Raw genomic sequence first — 19,696 nt, 5'->3', positions numbered from 1 at the left:
ACTTTCTTAATTTGCAAGTCTTTATTTTTTAATACATCTTTTTTAATGAAGATTGAAATTGTATGTTCATGCATATTACACGACAACACAATACATTTTGCGCCAAATTCAACACTAATGCCTCTGAAGCCTTTTACTTGTGAGTCCTATTGACTGAATAAACAGCCCAGTCCCCTTCAATTTCTTGACTTGTACTTTTAGAAGTGGCACGCTTCTTTTGTTTTTCGATACCATTCTACCAAACTCAGTATTATCTCTTTCCCCCTTGTTGTGCACTCCAGCGTAAACTGCTTCAAGGTGCTATTTGCAAACATCTCTCTGAACTACAGCTTTACTTGCTTCTAGGCCTTAATCTTTAATTGGAACTGAGCATTGTATTCCGGATTTGGCTGCTTTTAGTTGGTTGATTTCTTTTTTGATTTCTGTAACTTTCAAACAGTTTCATTGTGAAATACCATTGTCACAATGTGCTGCAGTGCATGAAAACTTAAAATGAATGGAAGGGAGAAGAGGAAGAGTGAGAGGGAGCGGGGCGGGGGAAAAAGAGAGAGGGCAGGAGGGAGGGAGGGAGGTAGAGAGAGATAAAGAGAGAGAAAACAAAGAAAATATGGTATTTGGGGACTATGTGTTTGCATGGAAAAGATTTTAGGCTTTAAATCAAGTGGAAAGTGGCTCTGTGGCTGGTATCTCAGTCTGTTGATGCTTTGTTGAGTTGCTTGGAGCATGCAATGAAGGAGACCTGAAGCACTCCCAACCAGGTTGCATGTCTCCAAGTTACTGATATCCCACAGACCTCCTCCCTGTGCCACAAAGTTCTGGGCACGGAGCTCTGCAGTTGTTCCCCACAAGTCGCGAAGCGCCCCAGATTTACTTTCTCAGAGTGGCTAGTTACTGATACCCCACCTCGACCACTGTATTTTCCCTAGATACTTGCTACTGTGGAGTAAGCAGGGCTAAGAGAGAGGGAGAGGGGATGTGCCTATGCAAATCACCTGCCAGGATCCTGCCTGGTAGGTCATTCCATCTCACCAGCTGACGCCTGGGCTGCGGCAGGTAATTTGGAGAACAGACATATACGGGCAGGCCACAAAGCAAATGCTGGGCTGTTGATTGAGGATCCCTTTAGCCATGTCTCCCTAAGTTACCGAGCTCCAGAAAAATTCCACCCTTAGCTCTCATAGAGAGGTCCTTGGCCGATCGTGGCCGATCAGGGCAGTGAAGGGTCGGGGGTGACTGTACACTGCCTCACCTTTTCACTGCTTTCTACACTGGTAATGCTTTTGCAGAAGTGGCCTGTACAAGTGATTCTGTTCTGCGCTGTGTGAAAGTGACATTTAACCACTGACATTAGCCAAACTACTTGCGCTGCTCAACTCACATACATGCAGAGAAATCATTTTATGTTTTTTGGGGAAGGTATAGAGGGTCCTGCTGATGATTTATTAAGCTGTCTGCTACTCTTTCTTTTACATAGAGTCTTCGCAGCCCAGGAATGTTTAAGGCATACGGTATGTCCCTCGCTTACAATGAAAACAGAGGTACATAGGAATGGGTCTGTTAAGAGATTAAACAAAAAGCCTGGGAAATGTCGAAACTGGTAGTATTTGGACTTACAATAAACGGACTCACAGTCAAATGTGCTATCGGTTGACCCACTGACCCCCTTACCTTTTGTGTAATACTTTTGCTCTCAGTAGGGTTGTCCAAACTTCCCTTCTTAAAGCGGCTTTCTTATAAAAAATCCTAGAACTGCTTTTTGTGGCACACATGCCTCATATCCCGTTGCTCTTGATAAACTCACATCATCTCCCACCAGTACAAGCTGTAAAAGATTTCCAGGGCTTATCCAAGCAAACTAGATTTGGGTCGAAGGTTGACCAATCCTAAAATCAGCAGCAAAGTTAACATTGAAATCAGCCTCAGAATCTCTTAAAGGATGGTCCAACATTTGTTGCTTACAGGGATCAATTGGACAGCCTCTGGAACTGGCGCCATAAGCCACCTCCTGTTCTGCCTTGTCCTTGATACAGCCATGGGCCCACATACACTCAGAGGTACAGAGTTGTTCTCATGTCTATGGGTCTATTGTGATGTTCTCAGGCTTGCATCACCCAGCCATTGTGATGGGGAGGGGGTTGGTGTCATGTTGCAAGCACCCTGGAACATGAATCTTTAAATATAATTGGCATTAAACTAACCCCTTTAGGACCAGATCAATACAGCAGCAAGGAATGCTTATTCACTGTTGTTTGCCTCTTCATTTCATACCACCCGATATCTAAATGGTGTTTTGACTTTCTGCCCTCTGACATAAGGACATTTGGTATGGCAAACCTTTGACTGGAGGTCCTAATCAATGGTTTGATTGACTCTCCCTTTGCGCTTGCTTCAGCAACACATGTACTAATATTGGAATGATAATGGGAAAATTAAATTGGCCCCTGCTCTAAAGGATGGCACGCACATTCGTAAAGCATTCACTATTTTTGGCACATGACAGGACAGAAACTTTCTTAATTTGCAAGGCTTTATTTTTTTAATACATCTTTTTTAATGAAGATTGAAATTGTATGTTCATACATATTACACGACAACACAATACATTTTGAGCCAAATTCAACACTAATGCCACAGGCGCCTTTTACTTGTGAGTCCTATTGACTGAATGAACAGCCCTGTCGCCTTCAATTTCTTGGCTTGCACTTTTAGAAGTGGCACGCGTCTTTTGATTTTTTTTATCCTATTTTACCAAACTCAGTATTATCACTTTCCCCCTTGTTGTGCACTCCAGCGTAAACTGCTTTAAGGTGCTATTTGCAAACATCGCTCTGAACTACAGCTTTACTTGCTTCTAGGCCTTAATCTTTAATTGGAGCGGAGCGTTGTACTCCGGATTTGGCTGCTTTTAGTTTGAAAGTTACAGAAATCAAAAAAGAAATCAACAAACAGTTTCATTGTGAAATACCATTGTCACAATGTGCTGCAGTGCATGAAAACTTAAAATGAATGGTAGGGAGAGGAAGAGGAAGAGTGAGAGGGAAAGGGAGGTTTGTGGGGGGGAGAAAGAGTGAGGGCGGGAAGGAGGGAGGGTAGGAGGGAGGGGGAGTGAGAGAGACTGAGAGAGAGAAAACAAAGAAAATATGATATTTGGGGGCTATGTGTTTGCATGGAAAAGATTTTAGGCTTTAAATCAAGTGGAAAGGGGCTCATTGGCTGGTATCTCAGCCTGTTGATGCTTTGTTGAGTTGCTTGGAACATGCAAGGAAGAAGACCTGAAGCACTCCCGACCAGGTTGCATGTCTCTACGTTACTGAAATCCCACAGACCTCCTCCCTGTGCCACAACGTTCTGGGCACTGAGCTCTGCAGTTGTTCCCCACAAGTCGCCAAGCGCCCCAGATTTACTTTCTCAGATTGGCTAGTTACTGCTACCCTAACTCGACCACTATATTTTCCCCAGATACTTGCTATTGTGGAGTAAGCAGGGCTAAGACAGAGGGAGAGGGGGTGTGCCTATGCAAATCATCTGCCAGGATCATCCCTGGGACGTCATTCCATCTCACCAGCTGACACCTGGGCAGCAGCAGGTAATTTGGAGAACAGAAATATTCGGACAGGCCACAAAGCAAAGACTGGGCCGTTGATTGAGGATCCCTTTAGCCATGTCTCCCTAAGTTACCGAGGTCCAGAAAAACTCCACCCTCAGCTCTCATAGAGTGGTCCTTGGCCGATCGTGGCCGATCAGGGCAGTGAAGGGTCAGGGGTGACTGCACACTGCCTCACCTTTTCACTGCTTTCTACAGCGGTAATGCTTTTGCAGAAGCGGCCTGTACAAGTGATTTTGTTCTGCGCTGTGGGAAAGTGACATTTATCCACTGACATTAACCAAACTACTGGCGCTGTTCAACGCACATACATGCAGAGAAATAATGTTATGTTTTTTGGGGAAGGTCTAGAGTGTCCTGCTGATTATTTATTAAGCTGTACTCTACTCTTGCTTTTACATAGAGTCTTCGCAGCCCAGGAATGTTTAAGGCATACTGTATGTCCCTCCCTTACAATGAAAACTCTGTTGAAAACACAGAGGTACATAGGAATGGATCTGTTAAGAAATTAAACAAAAAGCCTGGAAAAATGTCGAAACGGGTAGGATTTGGACTTACAATTAACGGACTCACAGTCAGATGTGCTATCCCTTGATCCACTGACTCCCTTTCCTTTGTGTAATCCTTTTGCTCTCACTAGGGTTTTCCAAAGTGGCTTTCATATAAAAGATCCTAGACCAGCATTTTGTGGCGCACATGCCTCATATCCCATTGCTCTTGATAAACTCACATCATCTCCCACCAATACAAGCTGTAAAAGATTTTCAGGGTTTAGCCAAGCAAACTAGACGTGGGTCGAAGGTTGAGCAATCCTTAAATCAGCAGCAAAGTTAACATTGAAATTAGCCTCAGAATCTCTTAAAGGATGGTCCAACATCTGATGCTTGCAGCGCGCGATGGGGCAGCATGGGTGCTGACACCTTAAACCATCTCCTGTTGTTGCCTTGTCCTTGATCCAGCCATGGGCCCACATACACTCAGAGGTACAGAGTGTTTCTCATGTCTATGCGTCTGCTGCGATGCTCTCACACGTGCCTCACCCAGCCATCGTGATGGGGAGGGGGTGTCAATTTGCAAGCATCCTGGAGCATGAATCTTTTTATCTTTAAATATAATTGGCATTAAACCAAACCATTTAGGACCAGATCAGTACAGCAGCAAAGAATGCTGGTGTATTGCTTTTTGCCTCTTAATTTCATACCATCCAACATCTAAATTGTGTTTGGTCAAACGTTTGCCATATCAAATGTCCTTATGTCAAAGGGCAGAAAGTCCAGAGGTCCTAATCAATGGTTTGGTTGGCTCTCCCTTTGCGCTTGCCTTAAGGCATCAGCACCAGAGGCTGCCCGATTGCGCCCTGCAAGCAATCAATGTTGGCCCATCCTTTAAGAGATTCTGAGGCTGATTTCAATGTTATTTTTGCTGCTGATTTAAGGATTGCTCAACCTTTGACCCATGTCTAGTTTTCTTGGCTATGCACTTGACATCTTTTACAGCTTGTATTGGTGGGAGATGATGTGAGTTTATCGGGAGCAACGGGATATGAGGCATGTGGGCCATAAAAAACAGGTCTTGGATTTTTTTTTTATAAGAAAGCCTCTTTAAGTAAGGAACTTTGGAAAACCCTGCTGAGAGCAAAAGGATTACACAAAAGGTAAGGGGGTCAGTGGGTCAAGGGATGGCACATCTGACGGTGAGTCAGTTTATTGTAAGTCCAAATTCTACCTGTTTCAACATTTTTCCAGGTGTTTGTTTAATTTCTTAACAGATCCATTCCTATGTGCCTCAGCAACACATGTACTAATATTGGAATGATAATGGGAAAATGGAATTGGTTCCTGCTCTAAAGGATGACACGCACATTTTTAAAGCATTCACTATTGTTGGCACATGACAGGACAGAAACTTTCTTAATTTGCAAGTCTTTATTTTTTAATACATCTTTTTTAATGAAGATTGAAATTGTATGTTCATGCATATTACACGACAACACAATACATTTTGCGCCAAATTCAACACTAATGCCTCTGAAGCCTTTTACTTGTGAGTCCTATTGACTGAATAAACAGCCCAGTCCCCTTCAATTTCTTGACTTGTACTTTTAGAAGTGGCACGCTTCTTTTGTTTTTCGATACCATTCTACCAAACTCAGTATTATCTCTTTCCCCCTTGTTGTGCACTCCAGCGTAAACTGCTTCAAGCTGCTATTTGCAAACATCGCTCTGAACTACAGCTTTACTTGCTTCTAGGCCTTAATCTTTAATTGGAGCTGAGCATTGTACTCCGGATTTGGCTGCTTTTAGTTGGTTGATTTCTTTTTTGATTTCTGTAACTTTCAAACAGTTTCATTGTGAAATACCATTGTCACAATGTGCTGCAGTGCATGAAAACTTAAAATGCATGGAAGGGAGAAGAGGAAGAGTGAGAGGGAGAGGGAGCGGGGCGGGGGAAAAAGAGAGAGGGCAGGAGGGAAGGCAGGAGGCAGGGAGGGAGGTAGAGAGAGATAAAGAGAGAGAAAACAAAGAATATATGGTATTTGGGGACTATGTGTTTGCATGGAAAAGAGTTTAGGCTTTAAATCAAGTGGAAAGTGGCTCTGTGGCTGGTATCTCAGTCTGTTGATGCTTTGTTGAGTTGCTTGGAGCATGCAAGGAAGGAGACCTGAAGCACTCCCAACCAGGTTGCATGTCTCCAAGTTACTGATATCCCACAGACCTCCTCCCTGTGCCACAAAGTTCTGGGCACTGAGCTCTGCAGTTGTTCCCCACAAGTCGCAAAGCGCCCCAGATTTACTTTCTCAGAGTGGCTAGTTACTGATACCCCACCTCGACCACTGTATTTTCCCTAGATACTTGCTACTGTGGAGTAAGCAGGGATAAGAGAGAGGGAGAGGGGATGTGCCTATGCAAATCACCTGCCAGGATCCTGCCTGGTACAGCATTCCATCTCACCAGCTGACATCTGGGCTGCGGCAGGTAATTTGGAGAACAGACATATACGGACAGGCCACAAAGCAAATGCTGGGCTGTTGATTGAGGATCCCTTTAGCCATGTCTCCCTAAGTTACCGAGCTCCAGAAAAATTCCACCCTTAGCTCTCATAGAGAGGTCCTTGGCCGATCGTGGCCGATCAGGGCAGTGAAGGGTCGGGGGTGACTGTACACTGCCTCACCTTTTCACTGCTTTCTACACTGGTAATGCTTTTGCAGAAGTGGCCTGTACAAGTGATTCTGTTCTGCGCTGTGTGAAAGTGACATTTATCCACTGACATTAACCAAACTACTTGCGCTGCTCAACTCACATACATGCAGAGAAATCATTTTATGTTTTTTGGGGAAGGTATAGAGGGTCCTGCTGATGATTTATTAAGCTGTCTGCTACTCTTTCTTTTACATAGAGTCTTCGCAGCCCAGGAATGTTTAAGGCATACGGTATGTCCCTCGCTTACAATGAAAACAGAGGTACATAGGAATGGGTCTGTTAAGAGATTAAACAAAAAGCCTGGGAAATGTCGAAACTGGTAGTATTTGGACTTACAATAAACGGACTCACAGTCAAATGTGCTATCGGTTGACCCACTGACCCCCTTACCTTTTGTGTAATACTTTTGCTCTCAGTAGGGTTGTCCAAACTTCCCTTCTTAATGCGGCTTTCTTATAAAAAATCCTAGAACTGCTTTTTGTGGCACACATGCCTCATATCCCGTTGCTCTTGATAAACTCACATCATCTCCCACCAGTACAAGCTGTAAAAGATTTCCAGGGCTTATCCAAGCAAACTAGATTTGGGTCGAAGGTTGACCAATCCTAAAATCAGCAGCAAAGTTAACATTGAAATCAGCCTCAGAATCTCTTAAAGGATGGTCCAACATTTGTTGCTTACAGGGATCAATTGGACAGCCTCTGGAACTGGCGCCATAAGCCACCTCCTGTTCTGCCTTGTCCTTGATACAGCCATGGGCCCACATACACTCAGAGGTACAGAGTTGTTCTCATGTCTATGGGTCTATTGTGATGTTCTCAGGCTTGCATCACCCAGCCATTGTGATGGGGAGGGGGTTGGTGTCATTTTGCAAGCACCCTGGAGCATGAATCTTTAAATATAATTGGCATTAAACCAACCCCTTTAGGACCAGATCAATACAGCAGCAAGGAATGCTTATTCACTGTTGTTTGCCTCTTCATTTCATACCACCCGATATCTAAATAGTGTTTTGACTTTCTGCCCTCTGACATAAGGACATTTGGTATGGCAAACCTTTGACTGGAGGTCCTAATCAATGGTTTGATTGACTCTCCCTTTGCGCTTGCTTCAGCAACACATGTACTAATATTGGAATGATAATGGGAAAATTAAATTGGCCCCTGCTCTAAAGGATGGCACGCACATTCGTAAAGCATTCACTATTTTTGGCACATGACAGGACAGAAACTTTCTTAATTTGCAAGGCTTTATTTTTTTAATACATCTTTTTTAATGAAGATTGAAATTGTATGTTCATACATATTACACGACAACACAATACATTTTGAGCCAAATTCAACACTAATGCCTCAGGCGCCTTTTACTTGTGAGTCCTATTGACTGAATGAACAGCCCTGTCGCCTTCAATTTCTTGGCTTGCACTTTTAGAAGTGGCACGCGTCTTTTGATTTTTTTTATCCTATTTCACCAAACTCAGTATTATCACTTTCCCCCTTGTTGTGCACTCCAGCGTAAACTGCTTTAAGGTGCTATTTGCAAACATCGCTCTGAACTACAGCTTTACTTGCTTCTAGGCCTTAATCTTTAATTGGAGCGGAGCGTTGTACTCCGGATTTGGCTGCTTTTAGTTTGAAAGTTACAGAAATCAAAAAAGAAATCAACAAACAGTTTCATTGTGAAATACCATTGTCACAATGTGCTGCAGTGCATGAAAACTTAAAATGAATGGTAGGGAGAGGAAGAGGAAGAGTGAGAGGGAAAGGGAGGTTTGTGGGGGGGAGAAAGAGTGAGGGCGGGAAGGAGGGAGGGTAGGAGGGAGGGGGAGTGAGAGAGACTGAGAGAGCGAAAAACAAAGAAAATATGATATTTGGGGGCTATGTGTTTGCATGGAAAAGATTTTAGGCTTTAAATCAAGTGGAAAGGGGCTCATTGGCTGGTATCTCAGCTTGTTGATGCTTTGTTGAGTTGCTTGGAACATGCAAGGAAGAAGACCTGAAGCACTCCCGACCAGGTTGCATGTCTCTACGTTACTGAAATCCCACAGACCTCCTCCCTGTGCCACAACGTTCTGGGCACTGAGCTCTGCAGTTGTTCCCCACAAGTCGCCAAGCGCCCCAGATTTACTTTCTCAGATTGGCTAGTTACTGCTACCCTAACTCGACCACTATATTTTCCCCAGATACTTGCTATTGTGGAGTAAGCAGGGCTAAGACAGAGGGAGAGGGGGTGTGCCTATGCAAATCATCTGCCAGGATCATCCCTGGGACGTCATTCCATCTCACCAGCTGACACCTGGGCAGCAGCAGGTAATTTGGAGAACAGAAATATTCGGACAGGCCACAAAGCAAAGACTGGGCCGTTGATTGAGGATCCCTTTAGCCATATCTCCCTAAGTTACCGAGGTCCAGAAAAACTCCACCCTCAGCTCTCATAGAGAGGTCCTTGGCCGATCGTGGCCGATCAGGGCAGTGAAGGGTCAGGGGTGACTGCACACTGCCTCACCTTTTCACTGCTTTCTACAGCGGTAATGCTTTTGCAGAAGCGGCCTGTACAAGTGATTTTGTTCTGCGCTGTGGGAAAGTGACATTTATCCACTGACATTAACCAAACTACTTGCGCTGTTCAACGCACATACATGCAGAGAAATAATGTTATGTTTTTTGGGGAAGGTCTAGAGTGTCCTGCTGATTATTTATTAAGCTGTACTCTACTCTTGCTTTTACATAGAGTCTTCGCAGCCCAGGAATGTTTAAGGCATACTGTATGTCCCTCCCTTACAATGAAAACTCTGTTGAAAACACAGAGGTACATAGGAATGGATCTGTTAAGAAATGAAACAAAAAGCCTGGAAAAATGTCGAAACGGGTAGGATTTGGACTTACAATTAACGGACTCACAGTCAGATGTGCTATCCCTTGATCCACTGACTCCCTTTCCTTTGTGTAATCCTTTTGCTCTCACTAGGGTTTTCCAAAGTGGCTTTCATATAAAAGATCCTAGACCAGCATTTTGTGGCGCACATGCCTCATATCCCATTGCTCTTGATAAACTCACATCATCTCCCACCAATACAAGCTGTAAAAGATTTTCAGGGTTTAGCCAAGCAAACTAGACGTGGGTCGAAGGTTGAGCAATCCTTAAATCAGCAGCAAAGTTAACATTGAAATTAGCCTCAGAATCTCTTAAAGGATGGTCCAACATCTGATGCTTGCAGCGCGCGATGGGGCAGCCTGGGTGCTGACACCTTAAACCATCTCCTGTTGTTGCCTTGATCCAGCCATGGGCCCACATACACTCAGAGGTACAGAGTGTTTCTCATGTCTATGCGTCTGCTGCGATGCTCTCACGCGTGCCTCACCCAGCCATCGTGATGGGGAGGGGGTGTCAATTTACAAGCATCCTGGAGCATGAATCTTTTTATCTTTAAATATAATTGGCATTAAACCAAACCATTTAGGACCAGATCAGTACAGCAGCAAAGAATGCTGGTGTATTGCTGTTTGCCTCTTAATTTCATACCATCCAACATCTAAATTGTGTTTGGTCAAACGTTTGCCATATCAAATGTCCTTATGTCAAAGGGCAGAAAGTCCAGAGGTCCTAATCAATGGTTTGGTTGGCTCTCCCTTTGCGCTTGCCTTAAGGCGTCAGCACCAGAGGCTGCCCGATTGCGCCCTGCAAGCAATCAATGTTGGCCCATCCTTTAAGAGATTCTGAGGCTGATTTCAATGTTATTTTTGCTGCTGATTTAAGGATTGCTCAACCTTTGACCCACGTCTAGTTTTCTTGGCTATGCACTTGACATCTTTTACAGCTTGTATTGGTGGGAGATGATGTGAGTTTATCGGGAGCAACGGGATATGAGGCATGTGGGCCATAAAAAACAGGTCTTGGATTTTTTTTATAAGAAAGCCTCTTTAAGTAAGGAACTTTGGAAAACCCTGCTGAGAGCAAAAGGATTACACAAAAGGTAAGGGGGTCAGTGGGTCAAGGGATGGCACATCTGACGGTGAGTCAGTTTATTGTAATCCAAATTCTACCTGTTTCAACATTTTTCCAGGTGTTTGTTTAATTTCTTAACAGATCCATTCCTATGTGCCTCAGCAACACATGTACTAATATTGGAATGATAATGGGAAAATGGAATTGGTTCCTGCTCTAAAGGATGACACGCACATTTTTAAAGCATTCACTATTGTTGGCACATGACAGGACAGAAACTTTCTTAATTTGCAAGTCTTTATTTTTTAATACATCTTTTTTAATGAAGATTGAAATTGTATGTTCATGCATATTACACGACAACACAATACATTTTGCGCCAAATTCAACACTAATGCCTCTGAAGCCTTTTACTTGTGAGTCCTATTGACTGAATAAACAGCCCAGTCCCCTTCAATTTCTTGACTTGTACTTTTAGAAGTGGCACGCTTCTTTTGTTTTTCGATACCATTCTACCAAACTCAGTATTATCTCTTTCCCCCTTGTTGTGCACTCCAGCGTAAACTGCTTCAAGGTGCTATTTGCAAACATCTCTCTGAACTACAGCTTTACTTGCTTCTAGGCCTTAATCTTTAATTGGAACTGAGCATTGTATTCCGGATTTGGCTGCTTTTAGTTGGTTGATTTCTTTTTTGATTTCTGTAACTTTCAAACAGTTTCATTGTGAAATACCATTGTCACAATGTGCTGCAGTGCATGAAAACTTAAAATGAATGGAAGGGAGAAGAGGAAGAGTGAGAGGGAGCGGGGCGGGGGAAAAAGAGAGAGGGCAGGAGGGAGGGAGGGAGGTAGAGAGAGATAAAGAGAGAGAAAACAAAGAAAATATGGTATTTGGGGACTATGTGTTTGCATGGAAAAGATTTTAGGCTTTAAATCAAGTGGAAAGTGGCTCTGTGGCTGGTATCTCAGTCTGTTGATGCTTTGTTGAGTTGCTTGGAGCATGCAATGAAGGAGACCTGAAGCACTCCCAACCAGGTTGCATGTCTCCAAGTTACTGATATCCCACAGACCTCCTCCCTGTGCCACAAAGTTCTGGGCACGGAGCTCTGCAGTTGTTCCCCACAAGTCGCGAAGCGCCCCAGATTTACTTTCTCAGAGTGGCTAGTTACTGATACCCCACCTCGACCACTGTATTTTCCCTAGATACTTGCTACTGTGGAGTAAGCAGGGCTAAGAGAGAGGGAGAGGGGATGTGCCTATGCAAATCACCTGCCAGGATCCTGCCTGGTAGGTCATTCCATCTCACCAGCTGACGCCTGGGCTGCGGCAGGTAATTTGGAGAACAGACATATACGGGCAGGCCACAAAGCAAATGCTGGGCTGTTGATTGAGGATCCCTTTAGCCATGTCTCCCTAAGTTACCGAGCTCCAGAAAAATTCCACCCTTAGCTCTCATAGAGAGGTCCTTGGCCGATCGTGGCCGATCAGGGCAGTGAAGGGTCGGGGGTGACTGTACACTGCCTCACCTTTTCACTGCTTTCTACACTGGTAATGCTTTTGCAGAAGTGGCCTGTACAAGTGATTCTGTTCTGCGCTGTGTGAAAGTGACATTTAACCACTGACATTAGCCAAACTACTTGCGCTGCTCAACTCACATACATGCAGAGAAATCATTTTATGTTTTTTGGGGAAGGTATAGAGGGTCCTGCTGATGATTTATTAAGCTGTCTGCTACTCTTTCTTTTACATAGAGTCTTCGCAGCCCAGGAATGTTTAAGGCATACGGTATGTCCCTCGCTTACAATGAAAACAGAGGTACATAGGAATGGGTCTGTTAAGAGATTAAACAAAAAGCCTGGGAAATGTCGAAACTGGTAGTATTTGGACTTACAATAAACGGACTCACAGTCAAATGTGCTATCGGTTGACCCACTGACCCCCTTACCTTTTGTGTAATACTTTTGCTCTCAGTAGGGTTGTCCAAACTTCCCTTCTTAAAGCGGCTTTCTTATAAAAAATCCTAGAACTGCTTTTTGTGGCACACATGCCTCATATCCCGTTGCTCTTGATAAACTCACATCATCTCCCACCAGTACAAGCTGTAAAAGATTTCCAGGGCTTATCCAAGCAAACTAGATTTGGGTCGAAGGTTGACCAATCCTAAAATCAGCAGCAAAGTTAACATTGAAATCAGCCTCAGAATCTCTTAAAGGATGGTCCAACATTTGTTGCTTACAGGGATCAATTGGACAGCCTCTGGAACTGGCGCCATAAGCCACCTCCTGTTCTGCCTTGTCCTTGATACAGCCATGGGCCCACATACACTCAGAGGTACAGAGTTGTTCTCATGTCTATGGGTCTATTGTGATGTTCTCAGGCTTGCATCACCCAGCCATTGTGATGGGGAGGGGGTTGGTGTCATGTTGCAAGCACCCTGGAACATGAATCTTTAAATATAATTGGCATTAAACTAACCCCTTTAGGACCAGATCAATACAGCAGCAAGGAATGCTTATTCACTGTTGTTTGCCTCTTCATTTCATACCACCCGATATCTAAATGGTGTTTTGACTTTCTGCCCTCTGACATAAGGACATTTGGTATGGCAAACCTTTGACTGGAGGTCCTAATCAATGGTTTGATTGACTCTCCCTTTGCGCTTGCTTCAGCAACACATGTACTAATATTGGAATGATAATGGGAAAATTAAATTGGCCCCTGCTCTAAAGGATGGCACGCACATTCGTAAAGCATTCACTATTTTTGGCACATGACAGGACAGAAACTTTCTTAATTTGCAAGGCTTTATTTTTTTAATACATCTTTTTTAATGAAGATTGAAATTGTATGTTCATACATATTACACGACAACACAATACATTTTGAGCCAAATTCAACACTAATGCCACAGGCGCCTTTTACTTGTGAGTCCTATTGACTGAATGAACAGCCCTGTCGCCTTCAATTTCTTGGCTTGCACTTTTAGAAGTGGCACGCGTCTTTTGATTTTTTTTATCCTATTTTACCAAACTCAGTATTATCACTTTCCCCCTTGTTGTGCACTCCAGCGTAAACTGCTTTAAGGTGCTATTTGCAAACATCGCTCTGAACTACAGCTTTACTTGCTTCTAGGCCTTAATCTTTAATTGGAGCGGAGCGTTGTACTCCGGATTTGGCTGCTTTTAGTTTGAAAGTTACAGAAATCAAAAAAGAAATCAACAAACAGTTTCATTGTGAAATACCATTGTCACAATGTGCTGCAGTGCATGAAAACTTAAAATGAATGGTAGGGAGAGGAAGAGGAAGAGTGAGAGGGAAAGGGAGGTTTGTGGGGGGGAGAAAGAGTGAGGGCGGGAAGGAGGGAGGGTAGGAGGGAGGGGGAGTGAGAGAGACTGAGAGAGAGAAAACAAAGAAAATATGATATTTGGGGGCTATGTGTTTGCATGGAAAAGATTTTAGGCTTTAAATCAAGTGGAAAGGGGCTCATTGGCTGGTATCTCAGCCTGTTGATGCTTTGTTGAGTTGCTTGGAACATGCAAGGAAGAAGACCTGAAGCACTCCCGACCAGGTTGCATGTCTCTACGTTACTGAAATCCCACAGACCTCCTCCCTGTGCCACAACGTTCTGGGCACTGAGCTCTGCAGTTGTTCCCCACAAGTCGCCAAGCGCCCCAGATTTACTTTCTCAGATTGGCTAGTTACTGCTACCCTAACTCGACCACTATATTTTCCCCAGATACTTGCTATTGTGGAGTAAGCAGGGCTAAGACAGAGGGAGAGGGGGTGTGCCTATGCAAATCATCTGCCAGGATCATCCCTGGGACGTCATTCCATCTCACCAGCTGACACCTGGGCAGCAGCAGGTAATTTGGAGAACAGAAATATTCGGACAGGCCACAAAGCAAAGACTGGGCCGTTGATTGAGGATCCCTTTAGCCATGTCTCCCTAAGTTACCGAGGTCCAGAAAAACTCCACCCTCAGCTCTCATAGAGTGGTCCTTGGCCGATCGTGGCCGATCAGGGCAGTGAAGGGTCAGGGGTGACTGCACACTGCCTCACCTTTTCACTGCTTTCTACAGCGGTAATGCTTTTGCAGAAGCGGCCTGTACAAGTGATTTTGTTCTGCGCTGTGGGAAAGTGACATTTATCCACTGACATTAACCAAACTACTGGCGCTGTTCAACGCACATACATGCAGAGAAATAATGTTATGTTTTTTGGGGAAGGTCTAGAGTGTCCTGCTGATTATTTATTAAGCTGTACTCTACTCTTGCTTTTACATAGAGTCTTCGCAGCCCAGGAATGTTTAAGGCATACTGTATGTCCCTCCCTTACAATGAAAACTCTGTTGAAAACACAGAGGTACATAGGAATGGATCTGTTAAGAAATTAAACAAAAAGCCTGGAAAAATGTCGAAACGGGTAGGATTTGGACTTACAATTAACAGACTCACAGTCAGATGTGCTATCCCTTGATCCACTGACTCCCTTTCCTTTGTGTAATCCTTTTGCTCTCACTAGGGTTTTCCAAAGTGGCTTTCATATAAAAGATCCTAGACCAGCATTTTGTGGCGCACATGCCTCATATCCCATTGCTCTTGATAAACTCACATCATCTCCCACCAATACAAGCTGTAAAAGATTTTCAGGGTTTAGCCAAGCAAACTAGACGTGGGTCGAAGGTTGAGCAATCCTTAAATCAGCAGCAAAGTTAACATTGAAATTAGCCTCAGAATCTCTTAAAGGATGGTCCAACATCTGATGCTTGCAGCGCGCGATGGGGCAGCATGGGTGCTGACACCTTAAACCATCTCCTGTTGTTGCCTTGTCCTTGATCCAGCCATGGGCCCACATACACTCAGAGGTACAGAGTGTTTCTCATGTCTATGCGTCTGCTGCGATGCTCTCACACGTGCCTCACCCAGCCATCGTGATGGGGAGGGGGTGTCAATTTGCAAGCATCCTGGAGCATGAATCTTTTTATCTTTAAATATAATTGGCATTAAACCAAACCATTTAGGACCAGATCAGTACAGCAGCAAAGAATGCTGGTGTATTGCTGTTTGCCTCTTAATTTCATACCATCCAACATCTAAATTGTGTTTGGTCAAACGTTTGCCATATCAAATGTCCTTATGTCAAAGGGCAGAAAGTCCAGAGGTCCTAATCAATGGTTTGGTTGGCTCTCCCTTTGCGCTTGCCTTAAGGCATCAGCACCAGAGGCTGCCCGATTGCGCCCTGCAAGCAATCAATGTTGGCCCATCCTTTAAGAGATTCTGAGGCTGATTTCAATGTTATTTTTGCTGCTGATTTAAGGATTGCTCAACCTTTGACCCATGTCTAGTTTTCTTGGCTATGCACTTGACATCTTTTACAGCTTGTATTGGTGGGAGATGATGTGAGTTTATCGGGAGCAACGGGATATGAGGCATGTGGGCCATAAAAAACAGGTCTTGGATTTTTTTTCATAAGAAAGCCTCTTTAAGTAAGGAACTTTGGAAAACCCTGCTGAGAGCAAAAGGATTACACAAAAGGTAAGGGGGTCAGTGGGTCAAGGGATGGCACATCTGACGGTGAGTCAGTTTATTGTAAGTCCAAATTCTACCTGTTTCAACATTTTTCCAGGTGTTTGTTTAATTTCTTAACAGATCCATTCCTATGTGCCTCAGCAACACATGTACTAATATTGGAATGATAATGGGAAAATGGAATTGGTTCCTGCTCTAAAGGATGACACGCACATTTTTAAAGCATTCACTATTGTTGGCACATGACAGGACAGAAACTTTCTTAATTTGCAAGTCTTTATTTTTTAATACATCTTTTTTAATGAAGATTGAAATTGTATGTTCATGCATATTACACGACAACACAATACATTTTGCGCCAAATTCAACACTAATGCCTCTGAAGCCTTTTACTTGTGAGTCCTATTGACTGAATAAACAGCCCAGTCCCCTTCAATTTCTTGACTTGTACTTTTAGAAGTGGCACGCTTCTTTTGTTTTTCGATACCATTCTACCAAACTCAGTATTATCTCTTTCCCCCTTGTTGTGCACTCCAGCGTAAACTGCTTCAAGCTGCTATTTGCAAACATCGCTCTGAACTACAGCTTTACTTGCTTCTAGGCCTTAATCTTTAATTGGAGCTGAGCATTGTACTCCGGATTTGGCTGCTTTTAGTTGGTTGATTTCTTTTTTGATTTCTGTAACTTTCAAACAGTTTCATTGTGAAATACCATTGTCACAATGTGCTGCAGTGCATGAAAACTTAAAATGCATGGAAGGGAGAAGAGGAAGAGTGAGAGGGAGAGGGAGCGGGGCGGGGGAAAAAGAGAGAGGGCAGGAGGGAAGGCAGGAGGCAGGGAGGGAGGTAGAGAGAGATAAAGAGAGAGAAAACAAAGAATATATGGTATTTGGGGACTATGTGTTTGCATGGAAAAGAGTTTAGGCTTTAAATCAAGTGGAAAGTGGCTCTGTGGCTGGTATCTCAGTCTGTTGATGCTTTGTTGAGTTGCTTGGAGCATGCAAGGAAGGAGACCTGAAGCACTCCCAACCAGGTTGCATGTCTCCAAGTTACTGATATCCCACAGACCTCCTCCCTGTGCCACAAAGTTCTGGGCACTGAGCTCTGCAGTTGTTCCCCACAAGTCGCAAAGCGCCCCAGATTTACTTTCTCAGAGTGGCTAGTTACTGATACCCCACCTCGACCACTGTATTTTCCCTAGATACTTGCTACTGTGGAGTAAGCAGGGATAAGAGAGAGGGAGAGAGGATGTGCCTATGCAAATCACCTGCCAGGATCCTGCCTGGTACAGCATTCCATCTCACCAGCTGACATCTGGGCTGCGGCAGGTAATTTGGAGAACAGACATATACGGACAGGCCACAAAGCAAATGCTGGGCTGTTGATTGAGGATCCCTTTAGCCATGTCTCCCTAAGTTACCGAGCTCCAGAAAAATTCCACCCTTAGCTCTCATAGAGAGGTCCTTGGCCGATCGTGGCCGATCAGGGCAGTGAAGGGTCGGGGGTGACTGTACACTGCCTCACCTTTTCACTGCTTTCTACACTGGTAATGCTTTTGCAGAAGTGGCCTGTACAAGTGATTCTGTTCTGCGCTGTGTGAAAGTGACATTTATCCACTGACATTAACCAAACTACTTGCGCTGCTCAACTCACATACATGCAGAGAAATCATTTTATGTTTTTTGGGGAAGGTATAGAGGGTCCTGCTGATGATTTATTAAGCTGTCTGCTACTCTTTCTTTTACATAGAGTCTTCGCAGCCCAGGAATGTTTAAGGCATACGGTATGTCCCTCGCTTACAATGAAAACAGAGGTACATAGGAATGGGTCTGTTAAGAGATTAAACAAAAAGCCTGGGAAATGTCGAAACTGGTAGTATTTGGACTTACAATAAACGGACTCACAGTCAAATGTGCTATCGGTTGACCCACTGACCCCCTTACCTTTTGTGTAATACTTTTGCTCTCAGTAGGGTTGTCCAAACTTCCCTTCTTAATGCGGCTTTCTTATAAAAAATCCTAGAACTGCTTTTTGTGGCACACATGCCTCATATCCCGTTGCTCTTGATAAACTCACATCATCTCCCACCAGTACAAGCTGTAAAAGATTTCCAGGGCTTATCCAAGCAAACTAGATTTGGGTCGAAGGTTGACCAATCCTAAAATCAGCAGCAAAGTTAACATTGAAATCAGCCTCAGAATCTCTTAAAGGATGGTCCAACATTTGTTGCTTACAGGGATCAATTGGACAGCCTCTGGAACTGGCGCCATAAGCCACCTCCTGTTCTGCCTTGTCCTTGATACAGCCATGGGCCCACATACACTCAGAGGTACAGAGTTGTTCTCATGTCTATGGGTCTATTGTGATGTTCTCAGGCTTGCATCACCCAGCCATTGTGATGGGGAGGGGGTTGGTGTCATTTTGCAAGCACCCTGGAGCATGAATCTTTAAATATAATTGGCATTAAACCAACCCCTTTAGGACCAGATCAATACAGCAGCAAGGAATGCTTATTCACTGTTGTTTGCCTCTTCATTTCATACCACCCGATATCTAAATAGTGTTTTGACTTTCTGCCCTCTGACATAAGGACATTTGGTATGGCAAACCTTTGACTGGAGGTCCTAATCAATGGTTTGATTGACTCTCCCTTTGCGCTTGCTTCAGCAACACATGTACTAATATTGGAATGATAATGGGAAAATTAAATTGGCCCCTGCTCTAAAGGATGGCACGCACATTCGTAAAGCATTCACTATTTTTGGCACATGACAGGACAGAAACTTTCTTAATTTGCAAGGCTTTATTTTTTTAATACATCTTTTTTAATGAAGATTGAAATTGTATGTTCATACATATTACACGACAACACAATACATTTTGAGCCAAATTCAACACTAATGCCTCAGGCGCCTTTTACTTGTGAGTCCTATTGACTGAATGAACAGCCCTGTCGCCTTCAATTTCTTGGCTTGCACTTTTAGAAGTGGCACGCGTCTTTTGATTTTTTTTATCCTATTTCACCAAACTCAGTATTATCACTTTCCCCCTTGTTGTGCACTCCAGCGTAAACTGCTTTAAGGTGCTATTTGCAAACATCGCTCTGAACTACAGCTTTACTTGCTTCTAGGCCTTAATCTTTAATTGGAGCGGAGCGTTGTACTCCGGATTTGGCTGCTTTTAGTTTGAAAGTTACAGAAATCAAAAAAGAAATCAACAAACAGTTTCATTGTGAAATACCATTGTCACAATGTGCTGCAGTGCATGAAAACTTAAAATGAATGGTAGGGAGAGGAAGAGGAAGAGTGAGAGGGAAAGGGAGGTTTGTGGGGGGGAGAAAGAGTGAGGGCGGGAAGGAGGGAGGGTAGGAGGGAGGGGGAGTGAGAGAGACTGAGAGAGCGAAAAACAAAGAAAATATGA

The 19,696-nt window shown here is 43.8% G+C and overlaps 4 non-coding genes across 4 annotated transcripts; all 4 read left to right on the top strand.

Moving 5' to 3' along the window:
• The first annotated feature begins 2,381 nt into the window (after window positions 1-2,381).
• LOC138570609 (U6 spliceosomal RNA) lies at window positions 2,382-2,488 on the top strand. The gene has a single exon (XR_011303647.1). It is a non-coding gene; the product is annotated as a U6 spliceosomal RNA (small nuclear RNA).
• Window positions 2,489-7,907: 5,419 nt separating this feature from the next.
• LOC138570608 (U6 spliceosomal RNA) lies at window positions 7,908-8,014 on the top strand. Its single transcript, XR_011303646.1, has one exon. It is a non-coding gene; the product is annotated as a U6 spliceosomal RNA (small nuclear RNA).
• A 5,393-nt stretch (window positions 8,015-13,407) lies between these two features.
• On the top strand, window positions 13,408-13,514 carry LOC138570607 (U6 spliceosomal RNA). The gene has a single exon (XR_011303645.1). It is a non-coding gene; the product is annotated as a U6 spliceosomal RNA (small nuclear RNA).
• Window positions 13,515-18,932: 5,418 nt separating this feature from the next.
• LOC138570605 (U6 spliceosomal RNA) lies at window positions 18,933-19,039 on the top strand. The gene has a single exon (XR_011303643.1). It is a non-coding gene; the product is annotated as a U6 spliceosomal RNA (small nuclear RNA).
• The last annotated feature ends 657 nt before the right edge of the window (window positions 19,040-19,696 follow it).

The sequence above is a fragment of the Ambystoma mexicanum genome, chromosome 2q (assembly GCF_040938575.1).
Source record: "Ambystoma mexicanum isolate Mex_15411 chromosome 2q, UKY_AmexF1_1, whole genome shotgun sequence".
Lineage (NCBI taxonomy): Eukaryota > Metazoa > Chordata > Amphibia > Caudata > Ambystomatidae > Ambystoma > Ambystoma mexicanum.
The sequence above is the reverse complement of the archived record's forward strand: the minus strand, read 5'-3'. Positions and strand labels throughout refer to the sequence as shown.